The sequence below is a fragment of the Mobula hypostoma genome, chromosome 8, assembly GCF_963921235.1.
Source record: "Mobula hypostoma chromosome 8, sMobHyp1.1, whole genome shotgun sequence".
Lineage (NCBI taxonomy): Eukaryota > Metazoa > Chordata > Chondrichthyes > Myliobatiformes > Myliobatidae > Mobula > Mobula hypostoma.
Window position 1 is genome coordinate 152,863,642 of NC_086104.1, and position 25,080 is coordinate 152,888,721.

At 44.4% G+C, this 25,080-nt stretch overlaps 1 protein-coding gene across 1 annotated transcript in view; it reads right to left on the bottom strand.

Annotated features, from left to right (window-relative positions):
- Positions 1-22,846: 22,846 nt before the first annotated feature.
- The window catches only part of purba (purine-rich element binding protein Ba), a 30,371-nt gene continuing 28,137 nt past the window's right edge, over positions 22,847-25,080 (bottom strand). Inside the window, exon 2 of the mRNA XM_063057106.1 lies at positions 22,847-23,131. The gene's annotated coding sequence lies outside the window, so the exon portion shown is untranslated. The remainder of the gene's footprint in view (positions 23,132-25,080) is intronic.

Sequence of the window (25,080 nt, forward strand, 5' to 3'; positions counted from 1 at the left end):
CTGTAATTTGGTGACCAAAACTGAACACAATACTCCAGATTCGGCCTCACTAATGCCTTATACAACCTCATCATAACATTCCAGCTCTTATACTCAATACTTCAATTAATAAAGGCCAATGTACCAAAAGCTCTCTTTACGACCCTATCTACCTGTGACGACACTTTTAGGGAATTTTGTATCTGTATTCCCAGATCCCTCTGTTCCACTGCACTCCTCAGTGCCTTACCATTAACCCTGTATGTTCTATGTTGGTTTGTCCTTCCAACGTGCAATACCTCACACTTGTCAGTATTAAACTCCATCTGCCATTTTTCAGCCCATTTTTCCAGCTGGTCCAAGTCTCTCTGCAGGCTCTGAAAACCTTTCTCACTGTCTACTACACCTCCAATCTTTGTATCATCAGCAAACTTGCTGATCCAATTTACCACATTATCATCCAGATCATTGATATAGATGACAAATAACAAATTATGTTCTCCTCATAAATGTATTGGTTTCCTCCGGGTGCTCTGGTTTCCTCCCACATTTCAAATATGTATAGGTTAGAGTCAGTAAGTTGTGAGTATGCTACGTCAGCGCTGGAAGCGTGGTAACACTTGTGGGCTTCTCCAGCACAATCCTCCTTGATATGATTTGAGGTAAACAACATATTTCTTTGTACAGTGCCTTGAAAAAGCATTCAGCCCCCACAACTATTTTCACATATTACTGCAAACAACAGGAATTCTGCAGATGCTGGAAATTCAAGCAACACACATCAAAGTTGCTGGTGAACGCAGCAGGCCAGGCAGCATCTATAGGAAGAGGCGCAGTCGACGTTTCAGGCCGAGACCCTTCGTCAGGACTAACTGAAGGAAGAGTGAGTAAGGGATTTGAAAGCTGGAGGGGGAGGGGGAGATGCAAAATGATAGGAGAAGACAGGAGGGGGAGGGATAGAGCCGAGAGCTGGACAGGTGATAGGCAAAAGGGGATACGAGAGGATCGTGGGACAGGAGGTCCGGGAAGAAAGACGGGGGGGGGGGTGACCCAGAGGATGGGCAAGAGGTATATTCAGAGGGACAGAGGGAGAAAAAGGAGAGTGAGAGAAAGAATGTGTGCATAAAAATGAGTAACAGCTGGGGTACGAGGGGGAGGTGGGGCCTAGCGGAAGTTAGAGAAGTCAATGTTCATGCCATCAGGTTGGAGGCTACCCAGACGGAATATAAGGTGTTGTTCCTCCAACCTGAGTGTGGCTTCATCTTTACAGTAGAGGAGGCCGTGGATAGACATGTCAGAATGGGAATGGGATGTGGAATTAAAATATGTGGCCACTGGGAGATCCTGCTTTCTCTGGCGGACAGAGCGTAGATGTTCAGCAAAGCGGTCTCCCAGTCTGCGTCGGGTCTCACCAATATATAAAAGGCCACATCGGGAGCACCAGACGCAGTATATCACCCCAGTCGACTCACAGGTGAAGTGATGCCTCACCTGGAAGGACTGTTTGGGGCCCTGAATGGTGGTAAGGGAGGAAGTGTAAGGGCATGTGTAGCACTTGTTCCGCTTACATGGATAAGTGCCAGGAGGGAGATCAGTGGGGAGGGATGGGGGGGACGAATGGACAAGGGAGTTGTGTAGGGAGCGATCCCTGCGGAATGCAGAGAGAGGTGGGGAGGGAAAGATGTGCTTAGTGGTGGGATCCTGTTGGAGGTGGTGGAAGTTACGGAGAATAATATGTTGGACCCGGAGGCTGGTGGGGTGGTAGGTGAGGACCAGGGGAACCCTATTCCTAGTGGGGTGGTGGGAGGATGGAGTGAGAGCAGATGTACGTGAAATGGAGGAGATGCGTTTAAGAGCAGAGTTGATAGTGGAGGAAGGGAAGCCCCTTTCTTTAAAAAATGAAGACATCTCACATCTTTCCCTCCCCACCTCTCTCTGCATTCCGCAGGGATCGCTCCCTACACAACTCCCTTGTCCATTCGTCCCCCCCATCCCTCCCCACTGATCTCCCTCCTGGCACTTATCCATGTAAGCGGAACAAGTGCTACACATGCCCTTACACTTCCTCCCTTACCACCATTCAGGGCCCCAAACAGTCCTTCCAGGTGAGGCATCACTTCACCTGTGAGTCGACTGGGGTGATATACTGCGTCCGGTGCTCCCGATGTGGCCTTTTATATATCGGTGAGACCCGACGCAGACTGGGAGACCGCTTTGCTGAACATCTACGCTCTGTCCGCCAGAGAAAGCAGGATCTCCCAGTGGCCACACATTTTAATTCCACATCCCATTCCCATTCTGACATGTCTATCCACGGCCTCCTCTACTGTAAAGATGAAGCCACACTCAGGTTGGAGGAACAACACCTTATATTCCGTCTGGGTAGCCTCCAACCTGATGGCATGAACATTGACTTCTCTAACTTCCGCTAGGCCCCACCTCCCCCTCGTACCCCAGCTGTTACTCATTTTTATGCACACATTCTTTCTCTCACTCTCCTTTTTCTCCCTCTGTCCCTCTGAATATACCTCTTGCCCATCCTCTGGGTCACCCCCCCCCGTCTTTCTTCCCGGACCTCCTGTCCCACGATCCTCTCGTATCCCCTTTTGCCTATCACCTGTCCAGCTCTCGGCTCTATCCCTCCCCCTCCTGTCTTCTCCTATCATTTTGCATCTCCCCCTCCCCCTCCAGCTTTCAAATCCCTTACTCACTCTTCCTTCAGTTAGTCCTGACGAAGGGTCTCGGCCTGAAACGTCGACTGCGCCTCTTCCTATAGATGCTGCTTGGCCTGCTGCGTTCACCAGCAACTTTGATGTGTGTTGTTCACATATTACTGTCTCATTTTCTAAATTTAAAATATATTGAAATAAGATTTTTGAGCTAATCTACAAAACTTTCCCAAACAAAAAATTCCAAAACGTATCAACAATTTACTAAAATTTAAAAACTAAAATTTTGAGGCTGAGAAAGGATTCATCCCCTTTGTAATTAGTATACTAACTTTTCCCAGGAGCAATACTGTATATTACTTTACCAACTCACCCAATTTGTTGATGTAGAAAATTGGAGGATCACCTATTTTCAATTATTTCATAAGAATAAATATCCTCTCTCCATAAGGTCCAACAGTTTGGTAGATTTTCAACAGACCAAACTAAAATGAAGACAAATGAGATTCAAGAGAAATCAAGGAAATGATAATAGAGAAGCACAAATCTGGGGAAGGGTACAAGACCATCTCAAAGGCACTGAACATACCTCAGAGCTCATTACAGTCCATCATGAAAAGGTGGAAAAAATATGAAACCACAGCCACACTCTCTAGGCCAGGCTGTCCCTCTAAACTTAGTCGCTGGGAAAGAAGTGATGGAAGATAAGAGGTGACCTGATAGAGGTGTATAAGATGATGAAAAGAACGGAACTGGACGAGGTATACCCCAGGCTACTGTGGGAGGTGAGGAAAGAGTTTGCTGAGCTTCTGGCAATGATCCTTGAATCATCAATGGGGATGGGAGAAGTTCTGAAGGATTGGAGATTTGCAGATGTTGTTCCCTTATTCAAGAAAGGGAGTAGAGATAGACCAGGAAATTATAGATCTTTGAGTCTTACTTCAGTGGTTGGTAAGTTGATGGCGAAGATCCTGAGAGGCAGGATTTATAAACATTTGGAGAGGCACAATATGATAGGAATAGTCAGCATGGCTTTGTCAAAGACAGGTCATGCTTTACGAGCCTGATTGAATTTTTTGAGGATGTGACTAAACATATTGATGAAGGTAGAGCAGTAGATGTAGTGTGTATGGATTTTAGCAAGACATTTGATAAGGTACCCCATGCAAGGCTTATTGAGAAAGCAAGGAGGCATGGAATCCAAGGGGACCTTGCTTTGTGGATCCAGAATTGGCTTGCCCACAGAAGGCAAAGAGTGGTTGTAGATGGGTCATATTCTGCATGGAGGTCGGTGACCAGTGGTGTGCCTCAGGGATCTGTTCTGGGACCCCTTCTCTTCGTAATTTTTATAAATGACCTGGATGAGGAAGCAGAGGGATGAGTTAGTAAATTTGCTGATAACACAAAGGTTGGGGGTGTTGTGAATAGTGTGGAGGGCTATCAGAGGTTACAGCGGGACATCGATAAGATGCAAAACTAGGCTGAGAAGTGGCAGATGGAGTTCAACCCAGATAAGTGTGAGGTGGTTCATTTTGGCAGGTCAAATATGATGGTAGAATATAGTATTAATGGTAAGAATCCTGGCAGCGCGGAGGATCAGAGGGATCGTGGAGTCTGAGTCCATGGGACCCTCAAAGCTGCTGTGCAGGTTGATTGTGTGGTTAAAAATGGCATACGGTGCATTGGCCTTCATCAACCATGGGATTGAGTTCAAGAGAGAGTTACAGCTATATAGGACCCTGGTCAGACCTCACTTGGAGTACTGCGCTCAGTTCTGGTTACCTCACTGCAGGAAGGATGTGGAAGCCATAGAAAGGGTGCAGAGGAGATTTACCTGGATTGGGAAGCATGCCTTATGAGAATAGGTTGAGTGAACTTGGCCTTTTCTCCTTTGAGTGATGGAGGATGAGAGGTAACCTGATAGAGGTGTATAAGATGATGAGAGGCATTGATCATATGGATAGTCAGAGGCTTTTATCCCAGGGCTGAAATGGCTAACGAGAGGGAACAGTTTTAAGGTGCTTGGAAGCAGGTACAGAGGAGATGTCGCGGCAAGTTTTTTTACGCAGAGGGTGGTGAGTGCATGGAATGGACTGCCGGTGATGGTGGAGGCGGATACTATAGGGACCTTTAAGGTACATGGAGCTTAGAAAAATAGAGGGCTATGGGTTACCCTAGGTAACTTCTAAAGTAAGTACATGTTTGGCACAGCATTGTGGGCCGAAGGGCCTGTATTGTGCTGTAGGTTTTCTAAGTCCTATGTTCTAAGAAAGGTTACTGTGACACTAACAGTCACCCTGAGTGAGCTGCAGAGGTCTATGGCTGCAACTGGAGATGAAGCTCATGGCTCCACAATCTCTAAGGCCTTGCACAAAAAGGGTATTTATGGAAGGGTGGCAAAGAAGAAGCCGTGATTTTAAAAAATAGCATATTGGTGCCCCTAAAGACTTTGAAAAGCATCGCTTAGAAGATACTGTAAAGATGTGGATGAAGGTCGGGTGAGACTAAAATGGAACTTTTTGGCCTCAACACTAAGCCGTATAAATCTAAATCTAGTTCTGCACATCATCCAGGCAACACCGTCCCTACTGTAAAGAGTGGTGGAGGTAGCATCATGCTATGGGGATGCTTTTCAGCAGCAGGGACTGGAAATCTGGTCAGGACTGATGGGAAGATAAACGTTGTGAAATACAGAGAGATCCTGCATAAAAACTTGCTAGCCTCTGCCAGGAAGCTTAAACTAGGGAGCAAGTTCATCTTTCAACAGGACAACGGCCCATAGCATGCTGCCAGAGCAACCACGAGTGGCTTCAAATGAAGAAAATTGATGCCCTTGAGTGGCTCAATCAGACTCCTGACCTTAACCTGATAGAACACCTTTAGGAAAAGATTGCTGTCCACTGCCTCTCCCCAACTAACCTGGCACAGCTCGAAAAATTTTGCTGCAGGAATGGGCAAATCTTGCTCCATCACATTCTGCAAAGCTAATACAGACTTATCCAAAAAGACTACTGGCTGTAATAGCTGCCAGAGGTGGTTCAACTAAGTACTGAGCAAAGGAGGGGTGGGGGGGGGGTGAATACTTTTGAACTGCTGACATTTCTGTTTTTGAATTTTTATTTTTTCTTGTTCTACAATTTTCCCTGTTTTTTGGGCTCTACTGTAAAAAAAAAGGAGCATGTGATTTACAAATAAAAATTCTCAGTTAAATTGATCCAAATCCCTTGTTGTAATGCTCATTTATGTAAATAAGGGTTTGGAGGCTGAATACTTTTGCAAAGCACTGTATGTTTCAATGTACATATGACAAATAAAGCTTTTTAATCTTTTTAATCTTTCTGAGGGCTCATGGTGCATCCCTGTTTGTCAAAAGCCAATATTTTAAAATGCAGCATGACAAGAATCTGTGCAGACAAAGCTCCCTTCAGGCACTCGTGCTCTGAGCTCCTCTCTCTCTCTCCCTCTGACCTCTTTCTACGCTATCTCTGGATATGATTACACCTCACTTCTCCCCCACCAACCTTCCCCATCACCTTCTCTCACCAATTACCTGCCAGTTTGTACCTCTTCCTCTTCCCTCACCTTCTTAAAACAACATACATCAAAGTTGCTGGTGAACGCAGCAGGCCAAGCAGCATCTATAGGAAGAGGCGCAGTTGACGTTTCAGGCCGAGACCCTTCGTCACCTTCTTAACCTGGCTTCTGCCCCCTTCCTTTCCAATCCTGATGATGGGTTTCAACCCAGAATGTTTAATCAGAATCAGGTTAAAAGGGTTTCAAAGGTTATGTGGAGAATGTAGAAAAATGGTCTGAGAGGGAAAATAATACAGCCCTAATCGAACGGCAGTGCAGACAATGGGCTGAATGGCCTAATTCTGCTGCTATGTCTAACGGCCTTATTATCACTGACATATGTTGTGAAATTTTTTGTTTTGCAGTACAGTCCAATACCTAAAGGTACTATAAATTAAAACAAAGATGAGCTCTATTTGTCACATGTACATTGAAACATGCAGTGAAATGTGTAGTTTGTGTCAATGACCAACACAGTCCAAGGATGTGCTGGGGGCAACTTGCAAGTGTCACCATGCTTCCCATGCCAACATATTATGCCCACAACTCACTAACCCTACCTCCAGGTGGACCTCGTCGTGGTTTGGCGGCTTGCGTGCCTCAACGACCCAGAGACCTATGTTGGCTGGAGTCAGGTCACCCATGCCAAAGAGGTCAAAGGGTAGAGGCCAGACTAAAAGTGGTCCACCAATCCTCCGGGTTCGGGGGTTCTGCTCAGGGCTAACACCCCTGACCGGTCAAAAAAAAATTGCTATGGAAATGGCAATGAAGAATTCTTCTACATCTGTGTGTGACGGTATTCCTGAGTCTCCACCCGGGACTTGCATGACTGACAGTAGTGAAAAACAAGAGCTACCAGCATGATGAAGGAATTCCTGAACATGGCCAAAGATGAAGGACCTTCATTGCTGTCCTTAATGATAGTGGCATAATGAGTAGGAAGTAAGTAAGTCACTAGTCCTAAACCATATGACTCTGGCATATGGGAGGAAACCAGAACACCTGGAGGAAACCCACACGTCACAGGAAGAATGTGTAAACCCCTTACAGACAATGGCAATCTCATAGTCGGTGCTGTAAAGTATTGTGCTAACCACTACACTACTGCGCCATGTAACAAAAAAACACAAATTGTACAAAAAGAGAGCAGAATAGTGAGGTAGTGTTCATGGATTCATGGACCGTTCAGAAATTCAGACCGTTCAGGGGACGGCACAGTAGTGTGGTAGTTAGCACAACGTTTTACAGTACCAGTAACCTGGGTTTGTGCGTTCTCCCCGTGACCACATGAGTTTCCTCCAGATGCTCAGGTTCACTCCCACAGTCCAAAGACGTACCGATTGCTAGGTTGATTGGTCATTGTAAATTGACCTATGATTAGGCTAGGGGTAGATTGGGGGTTGCTGGGTGGTGTGGCTCGAAGGCCCAGAAGGGCCTGTTCTGCACTGCATCTCAATAAAATAAAATAAAAATAAAATAATATTTGAATATGGGAGGGAAGAAGCTGTTCCTAAATGTTGAGTGTGCATCTTCAGGCTTCTCCCTGATGGTAATAATGAGCAGAGGGCATGTGCTGGATGGAGAGGGTCCCTCCATGATGCCATCTTCTAGAGGCATTGCCCTTTGAAGATGGTGGGGAGGCTAACCCCTTGCTCCTTCTGCTGTGCTTTCATTCACCAGGGACCCAGTACACATGCTTCATCTGGCCCAGCACAGTGGCAGAGTGCTGCACATGTCAGCTGCTCCTCTCTGCTTCATTGCGTTGCCTGGTTTCGCCAGAACAAAATCATTATCTCTGTGCCAAGTCGGCCCAGGAGATGGGTGAATGAATGAGATTCATTCAGCAGGAACTGTAAAGATTGTGTGTAAGTCGGAACTCGACGTTATCAGCAGCAGCTAAACATTAACGAAGCAGGGAGTGGCTTTTAGACGTTCAGTAAAGATACCTAGTTCCTGTTTCCTGTTCTCAGTAGTTTTAGCTGATGGTTCCCCAGGATTTTATCAGATACTTTTTTTTTAAAAATATGGGACTGTTCAAGGTGTGGGTGCAGTGACTGGGAAAGGACGTGTTCTCTCCTGACGGATCCAGGCCAAATCAGGAGCGGTGTGCAAATCCCTGCTTCAAAGCAATACTGATTCTCAATGATAGCAGTGGCAAGCTGCCCATGGCTGCACCTCTGTCCAAAATCCTCACTCACTCCCCTGCACATAACCCCTCCACATCCTCCCTGTGTGATGATATGGGATTTGCTGACCATGAAGTTCTAAACTCAAACAAAGACTTTAAGCCTGGTTATAAATAGCCACAAGGACTCCCACTGAAAGATTACTCAATAACTGTCCAATCTTCAAAGTCTAGTTTATTTCCCTGTTTATTCTCCACAGTGAGGATAGCTGCCAATACCCGCTATTTGTGTGTGGATCCACCTCCTTACCAAGGAGAAGATACTTCCAGCCAACAAAGTAGGTTCAAGCACCGTTCATTTCTTCACAGTGATTAACGTTCAAATCCACACATTCTTAAAATACATTTAAAACTTACAGAGGATTTCTATCTCAAACATTTCCCAATTATAAACCAGTTCTAAAGCACAAACTATTTCCAAAGCACAAAGCATAAAACATTTCTCAAGCATAAAGCATTAAGGATTTCCAAAACACAGGTAAATTTCTATAAATTAAAAAGACATACCAAAGATACAGACAAACAAGATGTCCATTGCAGAAACTGGCTGGAAGACTGGATTCTAGCTCTTCCATGTTTCTTGATGTTCCTCACCTTATTCCTAATAAGCCTGAACTGCCCTCTACATTTATACCCTTTCCAGCCACTTGGGTGACTTCACAAGTGTGTGATATTTCCTCATATCCTTTAATACAAACAGTCTAAAAGCATTTTCTGGAGACATACATCCTAGCTAGCTACCATTAATGCTGTAAAGCTAGCTTCTTTGAGTTTATAAATCTTTCAAACTATAAGCATGTTATTGATATGCTAAATGATATTATCCATCTTGTTCTGCAAGCTACCTTAAACTAAGCAATGTAAGAGTCAGATTGTCTGTTTGAAACAACCCAAATTTAAAAAAACGATTGTCTTGTACTCTACTCTTGAACAATAATAAAGCAAGTGCAGTCACTCTTTACAGAGTGTCTTCAAAATACAGAGCCTTTTTGCAAAACTGTTCTATAAAAAGTGCTTTTATTAACTTCAAGGTACTTTCCATTTATATTTTAAGAACTGAAGACTGAGTTCCATTTATGACCAGAAGTTAAAAATCAAGTCAATGGTAGCTGCTATTTAGAAAGCAAGCTTAGCAAACATGAAATAGAAGTGAATATCTATCATACCTGTACAAACTCTTATCCGTTGCTCCCCTTCCTCATGCACACACAATTACAAAAACATTTTCTCCAGCTAAATGAAGAAACATCAACCCATTCACATGTCTGTTCCCATAAACGCACACAGATGTGCCACACAGACATATAAACACATTGCTGTGCACATACACACTCATGCACATTTACACACATTAAAAATTCAAGTCTCAAATTTATTTATCATGTGTACATTGAAACATACAGTGAAATGCATTGTTTGCTTTATCAACCAACCCACCTGAGGATGTGCAGAGGGCAGCTCGCAACTGTCTGTAAGGCATTTGTACATTCTCCCCGGGACTCTGAACACAAGGCCTCATAATGTAAATGGGAGGCTGATGTTTGGATCAGACTTGGTGGGCTTGAAGAGTCTTTTCCCATGCTGTATGACTCTAGGGACCAAAGTCTCAGACTGACTGGGAGAGATTTCAGTCAAAGCCTTCAGTATGGAGAGCAGGTCAGAGGCTGGGAATCTTGTAGTAAGCATCATTTGGCTTGCCCACAGAAGGCAGAGGGTGGTAGTAGATGTAATGTATTCTGCCTGGAGGTCCGTGACTAGTGTTGCTCCCTAGGGATCTGTTCTGGGACTCCTGCTCTTTGTGATTTTTATAAGAGACAGATGAGTAAGTGGAAGGATGGGTTAGCATGTTTGCAGATGGCATGAAGGTTGGTGGTGATATGGATAGTGTAGGTTACAACAGGACATTAACAAGATGCAGAGCTGGGCTGAGAAGTGACAGATGGAGTTCAACCAGGAGAAGTCTGAAGTGATTCACTCTGGAAGGTTGAGTTTGTTGGCAGAGTACAAAGTCAATGGCAAGATTCTTTGCAATGGGGCGGAACAGAGGGATCTTGGGTTCTAAGTCCACAGATCTCTCAAAGTTGCCACACAAATTGATAGTATGGTTAAAAAGGTGTATGGTGTGTTGGCCTTTGTCAGTTAGAGGATTGAGTTCAGGAGCCGTGAGGTAACATTGTAGTTCTATAAAACCCTGATTAGACCACACTTGGAATATAATATTCGGTTTTGATTATCTTATTGTAGGAAGGATGTGGAAACTTTAGATAGGGTGTAAAGGAGATTTACCAGGATGCGGCCTGGATTAGAAAATGTGTTTTATGAGGTAAGTTTGAGCAAGCGAGGGGCTTTCTATCTGCAGCAAAGGATGCAGAGAGGAGACTTGATAGAGGTGTACAAGATGATAAGATGTACAGAGAGACTGGACAGCCCGCACCTTTTTTTCCCAGGTTGGCAGTGACTAATATGAGAGGACATTCCTTTAAGGTGATTCAAGGAAAATTTAGGGTGGGATGTCATAGACAGTTTTTTTAAAACAGGGAGTGGAAAGTTCATGGAATACGTTGGCTCAAGTGGTGGGAGTGGCAGAAGCATGAGGAACATTTAAGACTCTCTTAGATTGGCACATGGATGAAGGAAATCTGGAGGGTTGTGTGGGAGGGAAGGGTTAGCTTGATCTTGGAATAGGTTAAAGTTTGGCACAACATCATGGGCAGAATGGCCTGTTCTGTGCTGTGCCGTACTATGTTCAATGTAACTCACCGCCTGACTTTGCAAAGCTTCAGCAACATTCAAGATGTTTGATAGTATCCGGGGCAGAGCAGTCCACTTAACAGTCAGCCCATCCACAACCATTCACTCTCTCCACCACCGAGACTCAGTAGCAGCAGATTGTACCAGCTGCAGGATACACTACACCAACACTACTCATCTAGAACTTTCAAAACCCACCATCCCTACTGGTTGAAGGACAAGGGTACCTGGAACTTCAGAGCCACACACAACCCTGACTTGGAAACATATCTCTGCTCCTTCATCATTGCTGGAAACCTCTTCTGCAAAGGCACTGTGGAAGTACCCACAGCTCAAGGAATGGTTCAAGAAGTCAGCTCAGCACTACCTTCTCAAGAGCAACTAAGAGTAGCAGACACCAACAGAATCAACAAACTCATTCGTAAGGCCAGTGATGTTGTGGGGATGGAACTGGGCTTTCTGACGGTGGTGTCTGAAAAGAGGATGCTGTCCAAGTTGCATGCCATCTTGGTCAATGTCTCCCATTAACTACATAATGTATTGGTTAGGCACAGGAGTACATTCAGCCAGAGACTCATTCCACCAAGATGCAACACAGAGCATCATAGGAAGTCATTCCTGCCTGTGACCATCAAACTTTACAACTCCTCCCTTGGAGGGTCAGACACCCTGAGCCAATAGGCTGGTCCTGGACTTATTTCCTAGCATAATTTACATATTACTATTTAATTATTTACGGTGCAACTGTAACAAAAAACAATTTCCCCTGGGATCAATAAAGTATAACTATGACTATGACTGTGACTGTAACTAAATACTGACTCAGCCTGAAAAGCCCATATCCTTTGATTGAATATTAAAGAAAATTAGTTTTATTTGTCACATGTACATCGAAACCTACAGTGAAATGTGCTTTTGCCTCAAATCAGTGAGGAATGGGTTGGGGACAGCTTATAAGCATCAGCATGCATCCTGCGCCAACATAGCATAGCTACAACTCATTAACTTTAACCCATACGACTTTGGAATGTGGGAGGAAACCGGAAGACTGAGAGGAAACCCATTCAGTCAAACATACAACCCCTTACAAGTAGAGGCAGAATTGACCCCAGATCTTACAGCTGGCACTATGCTACCTTGGTGCCCTTTATGAATGAATGATAAAGGCCCTAGTAGACTGACTATTAGATTATTATTGTTAGGCTTATGGCAAATAGTTATTATTTCCAGAACTCTGCTTGTGAAAGGAATCTGATGTCTTGTGGATTCAGTGTTAAAGTCAAGCCTATATACGGTAGATATCTGGAGTATGATTCATGTTTTTGACTTAGTGCCTCACCCTGCCACTTTATGTATATCAGTTTATGAGCTTTCAAACCAGGCTTGCAGTGATAAATCACCAGTTCTCATTACCCGAACTTTACATAGAATATGGAACATTACAGCACAGTACAGGGCCCTTTGTCTCACAATGTTGTGCTAATTTTTTAACTTATTCTAAGATTAATCTAACCCTTTCCTTCCATTTTTCTATCATCCATGTGCTTATCTAAGAGTTTCTTAAATGTTCTTAATGTATCTGCCTCTACCATCCACCATCATGCAGGGCATTCCACTCTGGGTAAAAGAAACATGCCTCTGACATTTCCCCATGTACTTTCCTCCAATCACCTAAATCACATCGACAATCACCTCCAATCACATTGACAAACTGATGTGTAATGGAGAGTGTATTGACTGGCTGCATCACAACCTGATTTAGAAACACCAATGCCTTTGAACGGAAAATCCTCCAAAAGTAATGGATTCAGCCCAGTACATCGTGGGCAAAGCCCTCCCAAACATTGAGCACGTCTACATGAAACGGTGTTGCAGGAAACCAGCATTCATCATCAAAGACCCTCACCAACCAGGTCATGCTCTCTTCTCACTGCTGTCATCAGGACTCACACCACCAGTTTCAAGAAAAGTTATTACCCCCAAACCATCAAGCTCTTGAACAAAAGGGGATAACTACACTCACTTGCCCATCCATTGAGATGCTCCCACAACCAATGATCTCACATTAAGGAAACTTTATCTTGTTATCTCATGCTCTCATTATTTATTGCTATTTATTTATATTTGCATTTACACAATTTGTTGTCTTCTGCACTCTGGTTGATCTTTCATTGATCCTGTTATAGTTACTACTCTATAGATTTGCGGAGTATTCCCACAGGAAAATAAATCTTAGGGTTGTGTATGGTGACGTGTACGTATTTTGTTCATAAAGTTTGCTTTGAACTTTAAAACAAAATATGAGTGGTGAAAATAAGGAAGGTATTCCCACGTGATTGTTGATTCATTTTTCTTTTAGTTCTTTCTCTATATCCTTTTTCCTAGTTTCCCTTTCCGCTACACTCTTATTCTCTCCTTCACACTCTTCATGGTTGCTGCTCTCACGTTGACAGATGATTGATCTGAACAGAAGGTACTTTAAGTACGTGGCTCAGACAGCATTCAGGAAGTGTTTACACTTCAATCAGCAGCTATTAAAACTGGAGAGCAGGACAGGGGAGGAATCAGCAAACAGGAAGGTTTATGAGAGGGAAAGAGATAGGAGGGATTAAGTATTAAAGGGATATCAGTGTAAGTCTAAAAGGTACCAATGGGACAAATATTTGCCTGTGTGTACTTGCTGCATTCGACTCAATTATCTTAGAAGTTTAAAGTTAAAGTCAACCATAGCAAGATATAAGCACAGGAGATTCTGCAGGTACTTGAAATCAAGATAGCGCCAGTGACCAACAGTGGTGTCCTGCTGACAATTCACAAAGCTACTTCTTCTTCACCTTCTTCTTTTAAATATACTTCTACTACTACTAAACTGTGTGCAATTGGAGCCAGTAATTTACATTTTTGTGATGTTTTTTGGGCCAACTGAGGGGGAGCTCGGCGAGCTTGAGAACAGAGTGTGCGGCCTAATGGTGGAGTATGAACCTACGGTCGGCTCTGTTGCTCCTTGTTGACTAAAGTGTTGCACAAGATTGAAATCAGCAAGGGCAAGAGCAGAAGGTGAGCAGGTGTTCAGCGCTGTCTGCCTGTGTTTGACCGGTCACCCTCTCTGTCTCGCTGCCGCTGCATGAGTCTTGGGTCTTGGGCAAGGTTTGGTTGGTGTGGCTCAAGACTGTGGGCTCATTTTTAGAGGACTCTGCAATTCATGTTACTTGGTTTCTGGTTTCTGGTCACTCTTCTTTTATTGCTATTTTGTGCTATTTGATCAGGGCGCTCGGCGCGAACTGGCCCTGCAGCCTGTAGTCAATAAATGACACAGAGCTAAGGTGAACTGAACATCCCTAGACTGTTTCGAGGTTTAATATCCTGTGTGTTATTCACTCGTTTTTGCCATTTGTGTGATTTGCTCTTTCTTTCGCACGTGGGGTGTTTGCTGTTTTCTTTGAATGGTTTCCTTGTGCTTCTTTGGTTTGTGGCTGCCTTCACAGGAATCACAGGATTGTAGACTGCGTACATACTTCAACAATAAATGTGCTTTCAATCTTGAATCTTTGAAAGCTGGAGCAACACACAAAATGCTGTAGAAACTCAGCAGGTCGGGTGGATCTATGGAGGGGAATATATAGTCAATGTGGGCCGAGACCCTTCATCAGGACTCCTATACCCATGGGATCGCAGGGGGAGGGTGAAAGGGTGCCACGGTAGCATAGTAGTTAGCATGATACAATTACAGCATGGGGCAGCAGAATTTCAAAGTTTAATCTTGGTGTCCTCTGAAAGGAGTTTGTACGTCCCCCCATGGAATGCATGGATTTTCTCTGGGTCCTCCAGTTTCTTCCTACAGTCCAAAGGCGTAGCTGGTAGGTCAATTGGTCATTGTAAATTGTCCCATGAATAGGTTTGGATTAAGTCGGGGCTGTGGGGGTGTGATGGGGGTGCAGCTCAAAGGGCCAGAAGAGCCTATTCCACACTGCATTTCTGAATAAATAAATTGGATTCCAAACTGGCTCAGTGGCAACGGGTAAAGGGTAATGGTGGTTGCATATTTCCCTGACTGGGAGGGTGTTACCAGAACAGTTCCCCAGGGACCAGCTCCCAGTTCCGTGCTTTCTGGAATGCATATTAATATAGGGCAGCACACTGGCACATTTAGTAAAGATGTTCCCTCACAGCTCCAAAGACCCAGTTCAATCCTGGCCTTGGATTCTGTCTGTGTGGAGTTTGCATGCTCTATCTGTAACCATGTGGGTTCCCTCTAGGTGCTCTGGCTTCTTCCCATATTGAAAGACCTAGATAAAATGGACCTGGGGAGGATGTTTCCAATAGCTGGAGAGTCTAGGACCAGAGAGTGCAGAACAGAAGGACATCCATTTAGAATAGATGAGGAACTTCTTTATCCAGAAGGTGGTGAATATGGCTGTGGAGGGCAAATGTTATGTCCTGTACATTCCCCGGCCTGTATTTCCTGAGAGACGGAGTGGGAGTAGCCTTGTTTTTAAGCAGCCCCCAGCAGGTACCGGCAATGGAAGGGTCATTGTGGGTGTCCCAGGGAACTGCAACACAGGTTAAAGAGGACACACAGAGTACGCACTGAGAACAGTACCTTGACTGGTGATGAAATGACTGTAAGCTAATTCCCAAGCTCAGTGAACACAACATCAAACACCTCAACCTGACCTACCAATATTCACCACCATCCTAGAGGTTGATAGTTTCTTGATTAGTAAGTACATCCAAGGTTGTGGGGAGAAGGCAGAAGTTGAGAGGAAAAGTAAATCAGCCAAGATGGAATAGCAGTACAGACTCAATAGGCTGAATTGCCGACATCTGCTCCTATGTCTTATGGTCTTAAGAGGTGTGGGTCAGCAGAATAATTGGCCATTGTAAATTGTCCCTAGTGTGTAGGTAAGGGGTAGAAACTGTTGTGGGGACTGTTGATAAGAACATGGGGAGAACAAAAGATTAGATTAGATTAGATTCAACTTTATTGTCATTGTGCCGAGGTCAGATACAAAGCCAATGAAATGCAATTAGCATCTGACCAGAAATGCAAAGAATAGTGTTATTTACAAAATAACTGTGAATAAAAAAGTACTACAACACACAAATATAAAAGTATTGAGACAGTACAATATGGGTACAATACTGCTTAGCGCTGTGATGTGAAGTTCAGCAGAGTCACAGCCTCAGGGAAGAAGTTCTTCCTGTGCCTGCTGGTGCGGGAGCAGAGGCTCCTGTAGCACCTACCGGATGGGAGGAGAGTAAAAAGTCCATGGTTAGGGTGAGATGCATCCCTGATAATGCTTTTTGCCCTACCCAGGCAGCGTTTATGGTATATGTTCTCAATGGTGGGCAATTGGGTGCCGATAATCCGCTGGGCAGTTTTCACCACACGCTGGAGTGCTTTGCGGTCCAATACAGGACAATTGCCATATCACACTGAGATGCAGTTGGTGAGTATGCTCTCAATGGTACAGCGGTAAAAGTCTGTCAGTATCCTGGGACACGGGTGAGCTTTCTTCACGCTCCGCAGGAAATAAAGGCGCTGTTGTGCCCTTTTGATCAGATGGAGGAGTTCAGGGACCAGGTGAGATTCTCGGAAATGTGGACACCAAGGAATTTGAAGCTTGATACACGCTCCACTACAGTTCAGTTGATGTAGATGGGGATGTGAGTGTGACTCCTGACATGCCTGAAGTCCACAATAATCTCCTTGGTCTTCTGGGTGTTAAGGGCCAGATTGTTGTGGGTACACCACACGGCCAGGTGCTGGACCTCGTCCCTGTATGCTGTCTTGTCATCCCCTCTGATCAGACCAACCACCGTGGTGTCATCTGCGAACTTGATTATGGAGTTAGAACCATGTACAGGAAAGCAGTCATAGGTGATAAGGGAGTACAGAAGAGGGCTCAACACACAGCCTTGAGGCACGCCGGTGTTCAGGGTGAGAGTGGAGGAGGAGAGGTTGTCTAACTTAACTGATTGGGGTCTGTTAGAAAGTCCAACGTCCAATTGCAGAGTGATACACTGATACCAAGCTGGCGAAGTTTGGTGACCAGCTTGGAGGGGATCACAGTATTGAATGCTGAACTAAAGTCAATGAACAGCATTCTGACGTAAGAGTTGGGGCTGTCCAGGTAGGTCAGGGCAGAGTGAAGTGCCGTGGAGATGGTGTCCTCTGTTGACCTGTTGGTGCGATAGGCAAGTTGATGGGGGTCCAGGGTAGTGGGCAGACAGGATTTCAGATGTGATGGAACAGTCTCTCGAAGCACTCTGCAATGATGAGGCTGGGTGCAACTGGACGGAAGTCATTCAGGCCCGTGGCAGGGGAATGCTTCGGCACTGGCATGATGGTGGTGATCTTGAAGGTTGTGGGGACAACTGCCTGGGCCAGGAACAGATTAAAAATGTCCATGAAGACCCCGGCCAACTGCCCTGCACAGACTCTGAGCACACGGCCAGGTATTCCATCTGGACCAGCTGCTTTCCGTACATTCACCCGCTCAGGGTGGAACGAACGTCGGAGGTGGAAAGTGAGAGAGGCTGTTCACCAGGTGGGAGATCCGCTTTGATGGTGACCTCCTTGTTCTCTCGGTCAAAGCGAGCGTAGAAGTAATCGAGCTCATCAGGGAGGGAAGCAGAGCTGGAAGGGGGCACAGTACTAGGAGGTTTGAAGTCTGTAGTGACCTGTATGCCATGCCACATGTGCTGGGGGTCCGAGGAGTTGAAATGCTCCTCAATTCTCTGTTTGTATGTGTGTTTAGCCTGAGAGATTCCCTTCCTCAAGTTGGCGCTGGCTGAGCTGTAAGCCTCCCGGTCTCCAGACCTGAAGGCTGAATCTCTGGCTTTGAGCAGGAGGCCAACCTCTCTGTCAATCCATGGCTTCTGACTGGGGAAAACTTTTATCTGTCTTTGTGATGTCACTCTATCTACACACTTGTTGATGTGCTCAAGGACAGAGTTGGTATATAAATCAATGTTAATCTGAGAGTCTGTGGTGGCATGGGCAGCAAACGCGCTCCAGTCTGTGTGCTGGAATTGGTGCTGAAGAGCAGAGTCAGCACCCTCCAGCTAGATCTTCATTGTGGGTTTCACACGTTTAATGACCGGGCTATACTTGGGAAGCAAACAATGAAAGATGGTCGGACTATCCCAGGTGGGGGAGGGGTAGTGGCTTTGTAAGCGTCAGCCACATTTGTGTAGACATAATCTAAGGTTTTATTTGCCCTTGTGGTGCATGATACATTTTGGTAAAATCTTGGAAGCACGGTACGTAGGTGACAATGATTAAAGTCTCCAACAACAATAAAGGCTCCGTCTGGATGCAATCTCTGCAGCTTGCCAATAGCGACACTGAGGTCTTTCATGGCTACTTTAGCATTAGCATCCGGTGGAACATAAACTGTGACAGCAATGATGCATGTAAACTCTCGCGGTTGATAAAAAGGTCTTCCCTTAGTAATCAGGTATTCCAGATCAACAGAGCAATAAGTGTCAGCAATGGTATAGTTAGTACACCATGATCGATTCACGTAGATGCATAAACCACCTCCCCTACTTTTACCTGTCGCTGCTGCTGCTCTGTCAGCTCTGAAGACCGAGCGGGTCTTCAGAGCTGACAGAGCTGGGATTAACCGGAGTTAGTGTCATCGGGTGATTGATGGTCAGTGTAGACTCGATGGGCTGAAGTGCCTGTTTTCATCCTGTATCTTTCCATGACTGAACTTTCTCTGGTGAGTGTCTCTTTATGACTCTATGACTATGACTTTAATGTAAGGCATAATAAATAAGTCAGCAAATATGTAAAACAAGCAGTGTGATGGACAGTGAAGAAGAAAGCTTCAGACTGCAGGAAGATGGAGAAGGCACAGTCAATCGGTGGAAAACTGACAAATTTAATCCATAGAAATGCACTTGGGAAGAAGAACAAGGTAGACAAATCTGCCATAAACATGGGGTATTGAGTAGCTGGAGGAAAAGCACTGAAACATAATGCCTTACAGTGCCAGTGACCTTGGTTCAATTCCTCCTCTGTCTGTAATGAGTCCGTATCTCCTCCCATGACTGCTTGGATTTCCTCGGGTGCACCAGTTTCCTCCCACATTCCAAGCATACAGGTTAGGGTTAATAAATTGTGGGTATGCTATCTTGGCATCAGAAGTGCCAGCTGCCCCAAGCATGTCCTCATGCTGTGTTGATCGTTGATGCAAACTGTAGGTGCTTTGATGTACATGTGATAAATAAAGTATATCTCGTAAACATCCGGCAGCTCTTTAAGGTAGCAGGATAGATCAATAAGGTGTGTACAGTTCTTGTCACTGCATTACAGGGGAGACCTGATTATACTGGAGAGGGTGCAAGGGAGATTTATTTTCATTCTCCCTGATAATTGCTTTGGAAGATATTCCTGCTCACTTGTTGCTGGGTGTGATAGAATCAATGTATTTATAACAAGTGGAGGAGTCAACTGAAACAGGGAGATGGTGGGAGAGCAAGATTGAAAAAAAGAATCAGCCACGTCTGAATGCAGAGCAGACTTGGTGGGCCAAATTGCTTAATTCTACTCATAAGAGCAGACTTAGGCTATTTGTCCCATTGACTCTGCTCGGCCATTTAATCATGGCCAATTTTATTTTTTCAACCCTAATTTCTCACCATCTCTCTGTAACCTTTAACCCCTTTACTATTAAGAACCCATCAATCTCCACTTTAAGCAGAACCCTCCACAGCTGTCTGTGGTAATAATTTCCACAGATTCACCACCCACTTGACAAAATCCCTGTTCATCTCAGTTCTAAAGGGACATCCTTTTATTCTGAGGCTGCACCCTCTGGTCCTAGACTCTCACACTATCGGAAATGTGCATTCCACGCCCACTCTATCCAGGCATTTCTATATTCAGTAGGCTTTAATGAGATCCCACTCTCATTCTTTTGAATTCCATCAAGTACAGGCCCAGAGACGTCTATTAAGTCTTTCATTCCTAAGATATTTCTTATCAATCTCTTCTGGACTCTCTCCAGGGCCAGCACATCCTTCTTTAGATATATGACCCAAAATTACTCACAGTAATGAAGTAGGGGATACCAAGAGGTATTGGATTAACTGCCATTATGGTTTAGAAGTTGCTTATGATAGCATGTAGATAAGAAAGAGGATAGTTATTTAGATGAAGGAGTTTACTTAGACCAAAACTTTTGTTTGCAACTTATGGAAGGCCTACATAGAGTGGATGGTGGAAGAGTGGAGATAGGACCTACCAAAGGAGGTGCAAGGTGCTCCTTCCCTCCACTAGCCTGCAGGTCACCCTTGGATAAGATGTAGCACTTGCTTAGCCTCTGATCAGGGTCATGTGAAGCCATGGGAGCAGGTGGTGGATGGTTGTATGAGCAGCTGGTATATATCACAAGTCCAGTAACCACTGACACCAGGCAGACAATCTCTGAAGAGTATTGATAAAGGCTGGGGTCACCCGTCTTGTAAAGACTCTGCCCAGATGAAGGCAATGACAAACCAATCCTGTAGAAAAATTTGCCAAAAACAATCTTGGTGATGGATAGAGACAGATGGGAGACCATGATCACCCATGCCACATGACATGTCACATAATGATAATGATATTAGAGTGGACGTGGAGGGGTTATTTCCAATAGTGGGAGAGTCTAGGTCCAGAGGACATGGCTTCAGACTAGAGGGATGTCTCTTCAGAATAGTTATGAGGAGGAATTTATTCAATCAGGGGGTGGTGAATCTGTGGAATTCATTGCCAGAGATGGCAGTGGAGGCCAAGTCATTTAAAATGGAGATTGATAGGTTCTTAATTAGTCAGGGTGTCAAAGGTTACAGGGAGAAGGTAGGAGAATGGGGCAGAGGGGAGACAGATCAGCAGACCTAATGGGCTGAATGGCCTAATTCTGCTCCTATGTCTTATGGAGACTGTAGGGGTAGTGGATATATGGAACGAGCTGCCAGGGGAAGTGGCTAAGGCAGGTGCAATGACAACATTTAAAAAACACTCGGATAGGAAAGGTTAGGTGTGCATGGGCCAAATGCAGGCAAATGGAACTAACTTAGATGGAGATCTTGAACAGTATGGATTAGATGGACTGAAGGGCCTGTCTCCCTGCTGTATTAATCTATGATACCGTCAGCGGCTGCAAGAAGCGGGTGGGGGAGAAGGATCAGGTGGACTGCACTTCGATCTAGTACATGTGACAGTGGTTTCCTCTGTCACACAACCATTCTGAGATTAATTGGGGGAAGTATATACTGTCTTAAATTCATGCTGTTCCTGTCCCAGAAGTGTTTGATGAGGCAGTGAAAAGGGAGCTCCAATTCATTCTACAATTGATCTAGGTATGTCCAAGAGTGACATTGATGTTGACCCATGTCCCAGCTAAAAACCTGATCTACCTTCCGATGCACTGGAAGATAATTGGACAATACTTACACCTGGCCTTGCTCCAAAGGGCTGTGACCAGGTATTGTATCAGACACCTACATTTATCAGGGTTGACAAGCTGAATCATCTTTAGAGAAAGATGCACATTTAGTTCATAGTTATTTGAGGCTTCTCATGCATATTTGGTAATGAATTTTACACCCTCTGGTCCTCATGCAGGATTCCCTAAAGGTTAACTTGCAGGTTGAGTCAGTGGTAAGGAAGGCAAATGCAATGTTAACATTCATTTTGAGAGGACAAATGCCAAGGCTTTATAAGGAATTGGCCAGGCCACTCTTGGAGAATTGTGAGCAGTTTTGGGCTTCTTATCCAAAATTCAATACCACTCTGTGGAACACCTAATGTTTATGTGTGTGGAGCATTGCAATTTCTGTGTTTCCAATCCTGCATTTCCATCATTGTGTATTACCTTGTATTTAATATGCTAAAATATATCAGGCTAGCAACTGTAGTTTATGACAAGCTTTGGAAAAGGAAATTTATAGAAAAGACTATGGGATTGTAAGTTCTTAAATAAATATTTATTTAATCAGAAACACATCTTGCTTATCAGAAACTTTGGGCTTGTCTCAATAGATTCTAATGGCAGCCATTCAGACATGCACTTCTTGAACACAACAATGACACATTGAGAGCGTGGCTTCTTAAATTATATGGGATCCTGGGATTCTTAACCAGGAGTCTGGAGGACAAAAACCATTTGTGATTGCAAGGCTGTTGGATCAAACCAACAGTGGGCCCACAACTGGAGGTCTGAGGCCAATTCTGATTTCTGCAGGTGTGAGGGCTGTGGATAGGGCAGAGGCATACTAAGACGGGTTCAGGGATGACTGATTCAAGCTGCATGGCTGGACTGGAGATGTGCTTGTTTGCCTTGGAATAATGAAGGTTTGGGGGAGCTCTCAGTGCCAACTTCTGATGAAGCACATCCATGGAGTCGGGCTGGTGAGCGGGTCCCACAATCAGATGACCGTGTGTGCAGGAGACACTCGTGACCTCTAGGTACACAAGGCAGTGAGTCCAGTGTCTAAGGCCTGGAATTCAGGGTCCCAACATCGGCGCGTCTGGAGTTCAGGGTCCTGTCATCGGCCAGTCCTGGGTTCCATGCTGAAGATCAAAGCACAAAAGTCGATCAGAAGTCCAGAAGTCAAAGTCCAATGGCTGAAGCCCTCAGTTGACGAGTCTGAAGTCTACAGGGCAATTCAGAGACCCATGGGCTACAAGCCTGCCAGTCCGCTGGAGGCCCATTAGGCTGTCTGTATGTCTGAGTTGGTATGTGAATGGGTGTTAGGAAAGGGGCCTGATTTGCTGTGGTTCTTTTGTTTTCCTGTTATGTTCTATAACATCTGACAGATTCTATTAAGTCTGTAGTTAAGTGTTAGCTGCATCTGAACACTGTAGAATTTCCAAATAATTGGATTCATTTGCAAAAACAGCTTCCTTCCTGAATTCACTCTTTCTTCTCTCATGTGTAGAGGCTTCATTGATTTTCCTCTCATTAACCAGGAATGCCATCTGTAAAAGAAAAATAAAGTTATTTTGTAGGACGCAATATGGACAAAACAGCTTTATTTTTGTTTTAATTTGTTGTGTTTACTTAGAGAAACAGTATGGTAACAGGCCCTTCCTGCCCAATGGAGCTGTGCTACCCAATTATACCCATTTGTCCAATTAGCCTACCATCCGTTATGTCTTTGGAATGTGGGAGGAAACCCGAGCACCCGGAGGAAACCCACGCAGTCATGGGGAGAACATTAAACTCTTTGCAGAGAGTGGCAGGAATTGAACCTGGGTCACTGTTACTATAATAACATTTCCTAACCGCTACGCTACTGTGCTGCCCAAGATGGGAATTTGTCTTCCTTAAATGGGACGAGGGTAAGGAAGAAGTGCCCGTTGCTCACATTAAGAAATGTCCTTCTCCCATGGTGAGATGTTTCAGATTTATGGTGAATTACCTGGTTTGGATCAAACCATGAAAAGGTAGCGATGTTGAGAAGATCCCAGCTGCCTAAAGGCTTTGACTGACAAGTTCCTGGACATGGGACTGAGTGATGAACAATGACCAAGAAGTTTGGTGAACTTATGCCACAAAGCTGTGCGGAGGAAATTTAATCACATTACGTTGAGCAGCCATCTCTCATGCTTGGTGCAACATTAATTAATTCAGTGTACAGCCTGCAGTCGTTCGTACTCTGGAGAAAAAGACTTGTAGCTGGCACTCCTCACTTCTGAGCGACTTCAGGAGTCTACAATGGGTAGTTAAAACTGACCAAAGAATCACTGGCACCAGCCTACCCACAATCAACTCACTGTGCTCACATACAGCTCCAAACACCCAAGCAATCGCACTGTCGAGTTCGCTGATGTCACGACAGTGGTGGGATAAGAAAAAGCAGCAAAAGTTGTAAACTCAGCCAGCTCTCTCATGGGCACTAGCCTCCGCACTGTTGAGGACATTGTCAAAAAGGTGGTATCTGGCATTAAGTGCCTCCACCACCCAGGACATGCCCTCTTCAGAGGGGAGGTACAGGAGCCTGAAGACACACACTCAATGTTTTAGGAATGGCTTCTTCCCGTCGACCATCAGATTTCTGAACGGACAATGAATCCACGAACGCTACCTCACTATTTTTGCCCTCTGTTTGCACTACCTCTGTATTTTACATATACAGTAGATTCTGGTTAATTAGAACACAATCAAGGCCGATACAATTTGGCCCAATTAATCGGCTGCTCCAATGAGCCGGAGTTTCATGCAAATAATTAAAGAGATTAAAAAAAGATACTCTACCATTTAACTGAGTAACAAATTATGTATTTAAATGAAATACAGAACAAATTAGGACACCATCAATACAGCTACAGTGCATTCCCTATAGTTATTGTATTCATTCTCTATAGTTATTGACAGAGGAATTCATCTGCTGTGTTCTTTTGATTAACCGTAAATTGAATAAAATCGGCGTAAACAACTAGTGTAGATAACGGACTGTCTTCATACAATTTTCAACAATTGTGACCTCCAAGTCTTCATTTTCATTGCAACATTCAAGATGACTGTAGATACCTTCAAATTCTTTGTAGTTCCTAACTTGAAGTAGTGAAATAATTTCATTTTCACTCTTGGCTGTTTCTGGCATCCAAGCCTGAATGCTTGAATCTGCAGTGAACAAAACAGTTCTGAATTGTCTTAATGCTTATTAATCGCCAACAACCAGTGGAAAAAAATGCTGCTTTTTGAACACAAGCCCATGCAACTAATGCCATTTAAAAACTGTGCATCCTAAGCACTGTGTAGTTTCAAACAGCCATAGAAGTGCACACTTCTGATGCTAGTTAGAAACTGTTCAGCAACATTAGTTAGTTCAGTGTAGATGACGTACTTCAGACAGTTCACAAAACTATTTTTTCTTTTTTTACTTCTTTCAACTATGAGTCTTCTTCTACTGGAACTGTGATTT